Source organism: Plecotus auritus (assembly GCF_963455305.1).
Source record: "Plecotus auritus genome assembly, chromosome: 10".
Classification (NCBI taxonomy): domain Eukaryota; kingdom Metazoa; phylum Chordata; class Mammalia; order Chiroptera; family Vespertilionidae; genus Plecotus; species Plecotus auritus.
In genome coordinates this window covers 1,474,166-1,484,912 of record NC_137785.1, presented here as the reverse complement: position 1 = coordinate 1,484,912, position 10,747 = coordinate 1,474,166, and the positions used below count along the sequence as shown (strand labels likewise).

The following is a 10,747-nucleotide window of genomic DNA, read 5'->3' as shown; positions in this document are numbered from 1 at the left end:
GGGCAATATTCTTTAGGTATTTAAGGCTTTTCTCCAGTGTGGACTCTCAACTGTCTAACAAGGCTAGGTTTGCAGCTAAAAGATTTCCTACATTCCCTACACTCTTAAGATCTATCCCCAGTGTGACCCCTGTAGTGTTCCATGAGCTTAGATTTTTAGCTAAAACACTTCCCACAGTCACCACCCTCCTACATCTTTCATCTAGTGTGAATTCTCTTGTAGTTAAGGAGGTGACTATTGCACCTGAAAGATTTCCCACATTCACGACACCCATATGGATTCTCTCCAGTGTGAACGCTGTGGTGTTGAGTGAGGTGAGACCTTTGACAAAAGGATTGTCCACACTCACTACACTCATGCAGTTTTTCACCATTGTGAACGCTCTGATGCTGAATGAGGTTAAAGATTCGTCTAAAACTCTGTCACAGCCCTAGCCGGTTGGGCTCAGTGGATAGAGTACTGGCCTGCGGACTGAAGGGTCTTGGGTTTGATTCTAATCAAGGGCACATGCCCAGGTTGTGGGCTCAATCCCCAGTAGGGGGCATGCAGGAGGCAGCCAACCAATGATTCTCTTTCATCATTGATGTTTCTAGCTCTCTCTCCCTTCCTCTCTGAAATAAATAAATTATATATATATATATATATATATATATATATATATATATTAAAAAGAACCCCCTAACTCAGTGGAAGTCTGTCTTCTTTCACCTCAGAGGCTAAGAGAATCAATATCACGGATCTCAGAAAAATCACACACTATTACCATCATTGTCATGATCATCATCTCACTTTTATTTAAGGACTAAAATCTGAGGATCTCTGAATAAAGTCATTTCTTTATTTCATTAAACCTAGGTTAGTCTTTTGAGTGATAAAAATAAATTTCCCATGAGAGAAGGTGATTCTAACAAAATTTCAAGACACTGAAGAGAGGCCATGGTGAACTAGACACTGTGCTTTATGAAGAGACACCCACGTTTCTAATGTCTAAAAACACTGCCAGCGACACAGGAAGTACAAGTCAAACAACTTGCAGTGTTTGTGTGTGTTTTTTTTAATATATATATATATTTAAATATATTTTATTGATTTTTTACAGAGAGGAAGGGAGAGGGATACAGAGTTAGAAACATCGATGAGAGAGAAACATCGATCAGCTGCCTCCTGCACACCTCCTACTGGGGATGTGCCCGCAACCAAGGTACATGCCCTTGACCGGAACCGAACCTGGGACCCTTCAGTCCGCAGGCCGACGCTCTATCCACTGAGCCAAACCGGTCAGGGCTACAGTGTTTCTTAAAGCAGAGAACCCCCTGGAGACCACGTGGAGGCCGATGCGGGGTTTCTGTAGATGATTTCCTGAGACAGATGTACTGTGCATGTCTAAGGCTCATCATCTCAAATATTATTTCCTCTATTGCACACCCTGCCCCATTATGGTGACCTCCGACCAGATATTTTGCAATTCCGTGGAAGCTTATCATCATTGCTGTCTCCTTGTGAATTTCTTTGCCATTTTCCTCTGGAGAACTATCCTTGTGGTGAGTATACTAAAGTGCCTTACAGATTCACTTTTAATCATAAATAAGCAAAAATATTTAAGCCACTCGATGCTTTACTGGCACTCAGTTCTGTCAATTTCCCTCTGGGTAGGGGTTTTGCTGAAGGTTCTGCACATCAGCCCTCCAGAACGCAGCCTGGGGCTCCAGGCAAACTTTGAGGCCTCCTGAGGCGGTCAAGTCCTCCCACAGAGCCCACTGTCCAGCCACGACCCCACTTTCTGATCCTCGTCCAAACCAGCTCAGGTGACCTCCCTTCAGCTCCTAAATGGGCAGGGCATGCTCCCAGCAGGAGCCCGTCACCCCTCCCAGACTTCCTCAGGGAGACCCCACTGACCACCCCAGGCTTCTCCTTCCCCCTGAGCTCCTGTCACCTGCCCTCGCCACCCTGCCCCCTTGTTTGTGGGCTGTCCTCCACTAGAACACCAGTTCCCACGGGCAGGGGACTCTGTACCTCTGATTCTGGAACAGTCCAGCCCAACAGTGTCCACACCCTCAGTCCTTACAGGTCTCAGCTGCGCCCGCCCGTGGCTGCGGCCCCTCCGTCCAGCCTGATTCAAGTTCTCATCACTAGAGCCTCCCCTCAGCCGTCCCACTCAGGTGCTGACGGGAAACACCCTCACCAACCCTGTCCAGGGCCCCCAACCTCTCTGTTCCATCAACCACACACCCCAGCGTCACACTGTCCCCCAGAGTCCAGGGTCCCTCACCTCACTACAGGGGAAGGGCTCTGCTCTTTAGGGACGTGGGCACACCCAACCACAACACACCCCTCGCCCCCAATGTGGTATCATGTTGAGCCCAAGCCTCTCTCTCTAGAAATGCTTGTATTGCAGAATGATTTGACCATTGACAATACGCAGTACAATTTCAGGTAGAGTCCACGCTACCTCCAGGACTGCCTGGGGACCGGGGGCTGCTGAGGGGGATACTTATTTTTAATAAAATCAAAGTAGGAAATACCCCCCAAATGCAAAAACAGGTACTCAACACCAGTGGGTTTCAGGGGTGAGTGTAGGCTGGCCAGAGGCAGGACTTTCCAAAGGTGAACTGATGTGGGGCCCAAAGCATCAGGGGGCTTGTCCCAGACACAGAATTAGATTCAGGTGCAGCGGGCCAGGGGCCTGGGGGTGGGGAGAGCAGGCTGGAGAGACCTCTGGATGGAGACAGAAGAATCCTGGCCAGCTCCTCTCAGGCAGACACAGAACCCCAGTCCCTCCCAGGGACCTGCCTCGGGCTGCTCTCTGCCAGCTCCTGGGCAGGACACAGCATGCCCAGCTGCAGGGGGAACATACCCAGCAAAGGCAGGAGAGAGTGAGGAAAGGTGGGCTGTGCAGGCAGAGCCCCATCTCAGTGAATCAGGGTGAATGGCCCTTTTTTCTTTTTTTAAAATGAGAATGTAAGGTAGGGAGGGGGGGAGATAGAGAGAGAGAGAGAGAGAGAGAGAGAGAGAGAGAGAGAGAGAGAGAAACACGATTGAGTGATAAAAATAAAGCAGAAGTGGGGGGCCAGGGATGAAACCTGCATAATAGAACCGCAAAGTCACCCAGTCTTTATTTCAAGGCCTTGGGCAGTAATGCAAAATAAGTCAATATTAGACAAACAGAGGTTTTCTGCCGTTCTGCTGTCCCTTCTGAAGCACGGAAAGTTTGGGATCGATCCCCACAATATCTGGTAACTCTACATGCTGACAGTTCAGAACTGTGCTTGCAAATCATCCCAGGCCGTGACTAGAACCAACAAAATTAAAGATCCAAAACCAAAAACGCCGTTACAGAAACATCATAAAGCAGGGCAGTGCACAGCAAGCAGTTTTCAGGTTGGTGAATTGGAACCTGAAACAATTCGTGACAGCATACGGTGAAAACCACAATGTCCCTGAAAGGTAGCTCTTCTTAGCTGAGGATGGGGGCTCTGGATGAACCCTGGGTCAGGTCCATTTCCTAGTCAGAGAGAAAGGAATGAGGATCCTGCCAAGAGCTCAGAGTCTTCCTAATTCACTTAAGTACAAGGGAGAACACAGAATTCCTTTTCCCTGAGCACACGGGGTTGGTGACCGATGCACACTGTTCAGGTGAGCCAGGTGGTAGAGGAGGTCACTTCAGCCACAAATACTCGCAGTGACATCAATGAGGTAGGAGTCCTCAGAAGTTAGCAAGTGCAATGCAGCTCCTTCAAGCCTCACTTGTACCTCACACTTGAGGAATTTTGCACAGCATATGTTCAGGTAAGAGGCGTTTATACTCAGGTGAATGGATTTAAGTCTCCTTCAGTGTTGTAGAGTGAGAAAGATAAAACATCCCCTGCACATTTAAGGACTTTCTCCAGTGTGAACTCTCAGATGTCTAATAAGGCTAGGTTTGTAGCGAAAACATTTCCCACATTCACTGCACTCATGAGGCCTTTCTCCAGTGTGACTTCTGTGGTGGTCCATGAGCTTGGATCTCTGGCTGAAGGACTTCCCACAATCACTACACTCATACGGCTTTTCTCCTGAGTGAGTTCTCTTGTGGTAAAGGAGGTGACTACTGCTCCTAAAAGATTTTCCACATTCACTACACTCATAAGGCTTCTCACCAGTGTGATGTCTCCTGTGTAGAGTAAGTGAATTGCCATGCCTGAAGGACTTTCCACAATCACTACACTCATACGGCTTTTCTCCGGTATGAACTCTGTGGTGTTGAATGAGGGTAAACTTTTGCCTAAAGGACTTCCCACAATCACTACAATCAAAAGGTTTTTCACCAGTGTGAACTCTCTGGTGTTGGGTGAGGTGACAGCTTTGACTGAAGGACTTTCCACAATCAGTACACTCATAGGGCTTTTGTCCACTGTGAAGTCTGAGGTGTATAGTAAAGCAAGACCTTTGATGGAAGAGCTTCCCACAGTCACTACACTCATAAGAATTTTCTCTACTGTGACCTCTTTGATGATACGTGAGAGCTGAGGATTGCCTGAAGGACTTTCCACAATCAGTACACTCATACGGCTTTTCTCCAGTGTGAATTCTGTAGTGTTTAACAAAGGTTAACTTTTCTCTAAAGGACTTCCCACAATCACTACATACAAAAGGTTTCTCACCAGTGTAAATCCTCTTGCGTTGACTGAGGTTAGAGCTTTGACTGAAGGCCTTCCCACAATCACTATTCTCATATGGATTTTCTCCAATGTGAACGCTTCTATGTCGATTGAGGTTACAGATACGGCTAAAAACTTTCCCACATTTGTTACACTCATAAATATTTTCTCCAGAACAGACAGCCTGATGTTGTACAAATTCCTGGTTGTGGCTGGCAGCTTTTTCACCTTCACCCCAATCGTAATGACATTTTTCACTGAGAAATTCCTGTGAAATGTCTCTGCCTCTGTGTGGCTCCTCAGTGTTGAGAGGGGCCTGGTGCTGGAGAAGCTCTGAGCTGGCTGGGAAGTCTTCCCCAACCTCCCTCCTGGTTGAAGGCACCCAAGATGAATAGAAGCTGCACCTGGTCACAATCGATGCCCTGTCCACAGCTTCTTTCCAGGGCTTCTCTCCACTGGCTTCCCTCTGCTGCTGGTGAGGGTTTGCACTGAAACAGAAGTCTCTCACACATGCGTCAATGAAGAAGGCTTTCTGCTCAAAGTCTGCTGCCTGTGACTCAGTCAGGTACAGAATAGCTTTTAACACTGAGACACACCGCTTACACAGACGGGTCCTCTGGGTTGCTGGAGCTGTCTTAGCAGCCCTGACCTGTGACTCCCCTTGTACAGATACACTCTGCTCAGTACAGACCTCCTCATCTGTTTTATGCCAACAACCTGAAAAGAGAGAAATGCTGAGGAACTGGATGCTGACTGTGGTGACAGGGGTAAGTCCCATTGCTAAAGTGTTTTGCACATAATACATGGATTCCATGCAACTGTCTGAAAATAAGAGATGTGCGGGAAGGGTTAATAAGAGGCTGTTGTAAAGTTCTGGACCTTTGAAGATTGCAATACAGGAAAGACCTCACTAGATACATGACACAAAGATGGCAAGCACCCTCATGGAAGAGAAGCCAGATCCCCAGCTACGTCTTCTGCTAACAGCATTCAGCAGGGCTTGTCTGCTGGTGAAGGGGCAAGCTGTGCGTGAGGTTGGCAATGTCGTATCCCAAGTGAAATTCAATAAACCAGTACCTGGTGTCAAACACTACCTAAGCATGAATATGCACCTCATAACACATGTGTTGGTCAATGTTAAAGAATAATGCAGAGCTCGGCTGGCGTGGCTCAGTGGTTGAGTGCCTACTTAGTAACCAGGAGTCACAGTTTAATTCCCAGTCGGGGCACATGCCTGGGTTGCGTGCTTGATCCCCAGTAGGGGACATGCAGGAGGCAGCCAATCAATGCTTCTCTCTCATCATTGATGTTCCTATCCCTCTCTCCTCCCTTCCTCTCTGAAATCAATAAAAATATAATAATTAAAAAAAAGGAATAATGCAGAGGCAGCGGTGCAGAGGAACAAGTGATATAAAAAGCCCAAATGGTGAAGGTAGCCAAATGCCAGAAAGTCACAGATGAAATGACAAGTCAGCAAAGTGTCAAGTAAGGGAAAGAAAAGGAAGAAATGAGATGTGGCCAGTGGCACTTGCATCTAAACACTGGACATCAGGATGTCCCAGGTATAATCTGAACACAGCCTATGTGGCATGCCTTCCCCCAGTTACCACCAAGCAAGGCCAGGCCTCCTCTGAGACCATCTTACCTGTGCACCCTATGAACAGAACAGGGTTCTCCCTGCGCCTTCTTCTGTACAAGCACACAAAACCTAAACATTCTGAGTATTAGTGAAGGGCAACAGAGGTGAGCAGCCAGCACTGGCCCTGACCAACACCGCTTGCAATAGGATTCAGGGAACAGAATATTACAAACAACTGAGGGAGGGTCTTACAAGAACCGCCCGTGGTTCATGCAAGTAAAGACCATAACCTGGCACAGGCAGCCACAAAGAGCCTTTAGCTGGAGGAAGGGGGCAGAGGTGGAGGCCACTGGGTGGACCCAATCACTGTCCTGTGAAGAGGTAGTGCAAGGTGGCACCCAGTAAGCTGTCTGCAAGAGTCCTGACTCCCAGGCACTTCCTGCACTTTTTGAAGCAACTTGTGTTATGGATGTTCGTGGGGTCCATTGTGCGGACACTCCACACAGCTCACCACCGGCAGCCACAGCACATTTAACAAGAATGTGGGGGGATTAGCAGAGCACCCCCCTCTTGTGGTCTGACTGTGGGAGAGAGAAAGCTACCTCTGGAGAATAAAGAGAAGAGTGGGCATCTACTCAGGACACTGGGACAACGTGAAGGTCTTACCTACAGATGAGACAAGTGCAAACACTTCCAGCATCACCTCGCAGTACAGAAGTCTCTGAGCCTCATCAAGGAGCCCCCACTCCTCCTGGGAGAAGGCGATGGCCACGTCCTCAAAGTCCATCTCCTGTCACAATGGAGACAGTTCAGTCCATGATCAGCTTCTCTCCTAAGATTCCAAGTCTTTCATACTCCCCACCCACCACATCCATCTGCTCCCTCTACTCCCCACATCAGAGACGATACCAGAAGATACTTTGTCCCACAAAAGTCACTCTTTCCTTACAGTCCTACGGACACTGTGTCTTCCCACAACAGTAAGGGCACGTGAGCAAATAGATGACACCTGTGCTCTGGAACTCACATGCAGGCCACACTGCCCCTTGTCAATAACAGTGGGTGTCACCAACATCGGGTAGGGAGAGATGTTGGCCATAAAGAGAGTGTGAGTGATTTGACAATGGCCTTGTCAGGCAATACCCTTGTAGTCCCCCAGATTGTACCTCAAAGAGCAAAATCATGGCATCACACGTCACCTTTTCAACCCGAATTCCAGTTTGCCGAGGCCATCACTTTGCACTACCTGCTGCACGTAATTATTTAAACCACACGTGTCCTACACAGCTTCATTCCCAGAGCCACAGCTTCATTCCCAGAGGCACAGCTTCATTCCCAGACACACAGCTTCATTCCCAGACACACAGCTTCATTCCCAGACACACAGCTTCATTCCCAGACACACAGCTTCATTCCCAGAGGCACACCTTCAAAGATAACACCCATATGGGGTGACAGGGATGGTTTTATTTCCTAATATCTTTTCCAAAATTGTAACTCATCACCTCTGTAATGTATTTCTCTCTCATCTTCTCCTTTCCCCATGCCAGGAGAGATATTCAAGCCCAGGTTACACTGTTGTATGCTAACTCATTCCTGTATCATCCCTCAACAGCAACAGGCATGACATCTAAGCTCTGGAACTGGCACGCAGCACCACACACCCCTCTTTTCAGGAAATTAGCCTAAAATTCCCCTTATTGTATCAGCCAGATCCCACCCGAAATGGACTCACCCTTCATGCCCTCTTATGTCAATGTCAGGGCGCTGTGGCCATGAATTCACACTCCCTCCCCACGTGCACATCACTCTTTCTCCCACACCTCTCTCACTCCTGCACTCCCACAGCCCAGCCCCCATTGGCATCTCCTTGGCCTCTTACTCATTACTCAGCAGGTGTGGTCCAGAGAATGCTTGCCAAATTCAAACAGGATCCAGTACTGCCCAGACTCTGAGAGTCCACACTCCTAGAGGCAGCCTGGAGTCCTGCTATGAAGGCCTCTGTGACTCTATTTTCCTTCAACCTCACCTATTGAGAACCACAATCCGATCTCAGATACCCAGAGCCCACCTGCCCTGGTGCTGCACTAGATGTCCCTTCAGCAGGCACAGCCCACATCTCTCCACTTACCCGTCACTCAAGTCCCAGCCCCGATGGCCCTCTGCACCGAGCCCAGTGAGTCTCACAGGTGACCACTCAGGAGTCTAAGCTGCCCTAACTGGTTTGGCTCAGTGGATAGAGCATCGGCCTGCAGATTGAAGAGTCCAGGATTCGATTCCCGTCAAGGGCACATGTCCAGGTTGCAGGCTCCACCCCCAGTGTGGGATGTGCAGGAGGCAGCAGATCAATGATTCTCTCATCATTAATGTTTCTCTCTCTCTCTTCCTCTCTGAAATCAATAACATAAAAATAAAAATAAATAAAGGCCTTGGCCTCTGGGAAACCATTCTCTCTCCCCGACACTCTACGTGGCCATTCTGTCCCTTTGCTGTGTTGTGATACCCACCTCCCACAATCAGGGGCCCCAGCAGGAAACCAGTCCTCAGACAAACACTGTCCCTGTGAGCTACCACGACCATTATCATCCTGGCCATGATCCCCTGTATTTTTTTTTTTAATATATATTTTATTGATTTTTTACAGAGAGGAAGGGAGAGGGATAGAGAGTTAGAAACATCGATGAGAGAGAAACATGGATCAGCTGCCTCCTGCACACCCCCCACTGGGGATGTGCCCGCAACCAAGGTACGTGCCCTTGACCGGAATCGAACCTGGGACCCTTCAGTCCCACAGGCCGACGCTCTCTCCACTGAGCCACACCGGTCAGGGCAATCCCCGGTATTAAAGTGATCTCCAGCCCTGGCTCATGTGACTGAGGTCGCTGAGCATCCACCCATGCGCAGAGAGGTGGCAGGTTCCAGTGCTGGTCGGGGCACCTGCCTGGGTGGTGGGCTGGATCCATAGAACGGCTTGTGCAGGCAGCAACAGGTCCCTGTTATTGCTCATCACTGTTTGTCTCTCTCTCTCCCCCTTCCTTTCCATATTTAAAATCAATTACAAAATATATGTATATATGAAAACAGACATATATGTATATACACATATGTCTGTTTTCATATATATATGATGGTTCCTGAACCACCTCATTCTTCACTCCCAGCCTTTGCACATCCTGGTCCCTTTTCCTGGGAGGACCCCCCACATCGCACTCCACCCGTTGCCAAAACCAGGGTCCGCTTCCTAAAGCCCTAGTCGTGGCCTCAGGACTCTGGGCTGAGTGTCTGCCGGTCCCAGGGCAGGAAGAGGGGGGGACAGCCCCAGGACCCCACAACTCAGAGGCCACGACAGGGTGAGGCCCTGACATCAGCCCCACAGCCCAGCCCCTCAGCGGCTCTGCACCTGCAGGAACCTGTGGGGACGGAAGGCCTGTGGGGGGCCTGGCACCCACCGCCAGGACCCAGGGGCTCAGGCTGCTCAGGGCCCGGGCCCAGCCCCGGGGCCGGTGACGCCCGCACCCCTCGGGGCTCAGGGTCCCTCTGTGGTTCCCACCGCCCACAGCCCCGTCCCCTGAGGAGGAAGGGACGCTCCTCCCGGAACCGCCTCTCCTCCTCGCTGTCGCCTTTAGACACAAACAGGCCTGGGCTCCCCACCTCCCGGCTCAGCCCCCCACGGCCTTCCCCGGGGCATCGCAGCCCGTCGCCCTCCTCCCCTCACCCCCTGCGTCCCCCACGGGCACTCACCGCTCTGGGCGCTGCGACCTGGGCTGCGGGGCCTGAGCGGCGCCGGCCCCGAGGCTGGAGGGCCGATGGGGTGACGCCGAGTGAACTCTGTCAGCGGAGAGGAGGCGGGAGGCACGGGGACCCCAGTCCCGCCGGTTGGGGGTCACCCAGCCTCAGACTCACCCTGCCCAGCGGGACGCTGCCTCCCGCGTCTCCTCCTCCTGGCGATCGGCGCGCTGAAGCCCCTGAGCCGGTGAACAGTTCGAAAAAGTCAAAATGTCCGCCAGGAAGAGGACACCGGAAGTCCCGCCCTAACCGGATGCGGAGGCCCTTTGTTGCCACTTGCGTAGCCGCATTGCTTTCTGGGAAATGTAGTTTTCCCAACCGCCCAGGAGAGGGCTCGCTTTCCAGCCCAGGAACCTGAGGAACCAGGTGGTGAGGTGCTGCCAGTGGGGCTGGGGAAGGAGGAGGTGGGACCAGAGGCCTGGTGACCGGGGACAGACTGACGGACCTCCCAGGGGAGGGGGGACGGGGAGAGACCCCCAAAGAACATACACACGGGGGAAATGGGAGACATCTGCACCACATTCAACAATAAAAAATACATATTTAAAAAAATATTTGAAAAGAAGGTAGGCCAGCTGGTGGGGCTGAGTGGTTGAGCGTCAACTTATGATCCAGGAGGTCACGGTTCTATTCCTGGTCATAGCACAGACGTGCGTTAGGGGTTCAATTCCTCATGATGCGGGGACTTGCAGGAGGCAGGTAATGAGTGATTCTCTCTCATTATTGATGTTTCTCTCTCTTTCTC

The 10,747-nt window shown here is 50.5% G+C and overlaps 1 long non-coding RNA gene across 2 annotated transcripts; it reads right to left on the bottom strand.

Moving 5' to 3' along the window:
• Positions 1–2,952: 2,952 nt before the first annotated feature.
• On the bottom strand, positions 2,953–10,244 carry LOC308235929. 2 transcript variants are annotated; one of them, XR_013959230.1, is made up of 4 exons: positions 9,958–10,244; positions 8,348–8,606; positions 6,883–7,006; positions 3,088–5,354 (listed from the first exon to the last, which is right to left on the bottom strand). It is a non-coding gene; the product is annotated as an uncharacterized lncRNA (long non-coding RNA). The 2 variants fall into 2 exon arrangements; XR_013959229.1 differs by lacking the exon at positions 8,348–8,606 and having other exon boundaries at positions 2,953–5,354.
• Positions 10,245–10,747: the final 503 nt, after the last annotated feature.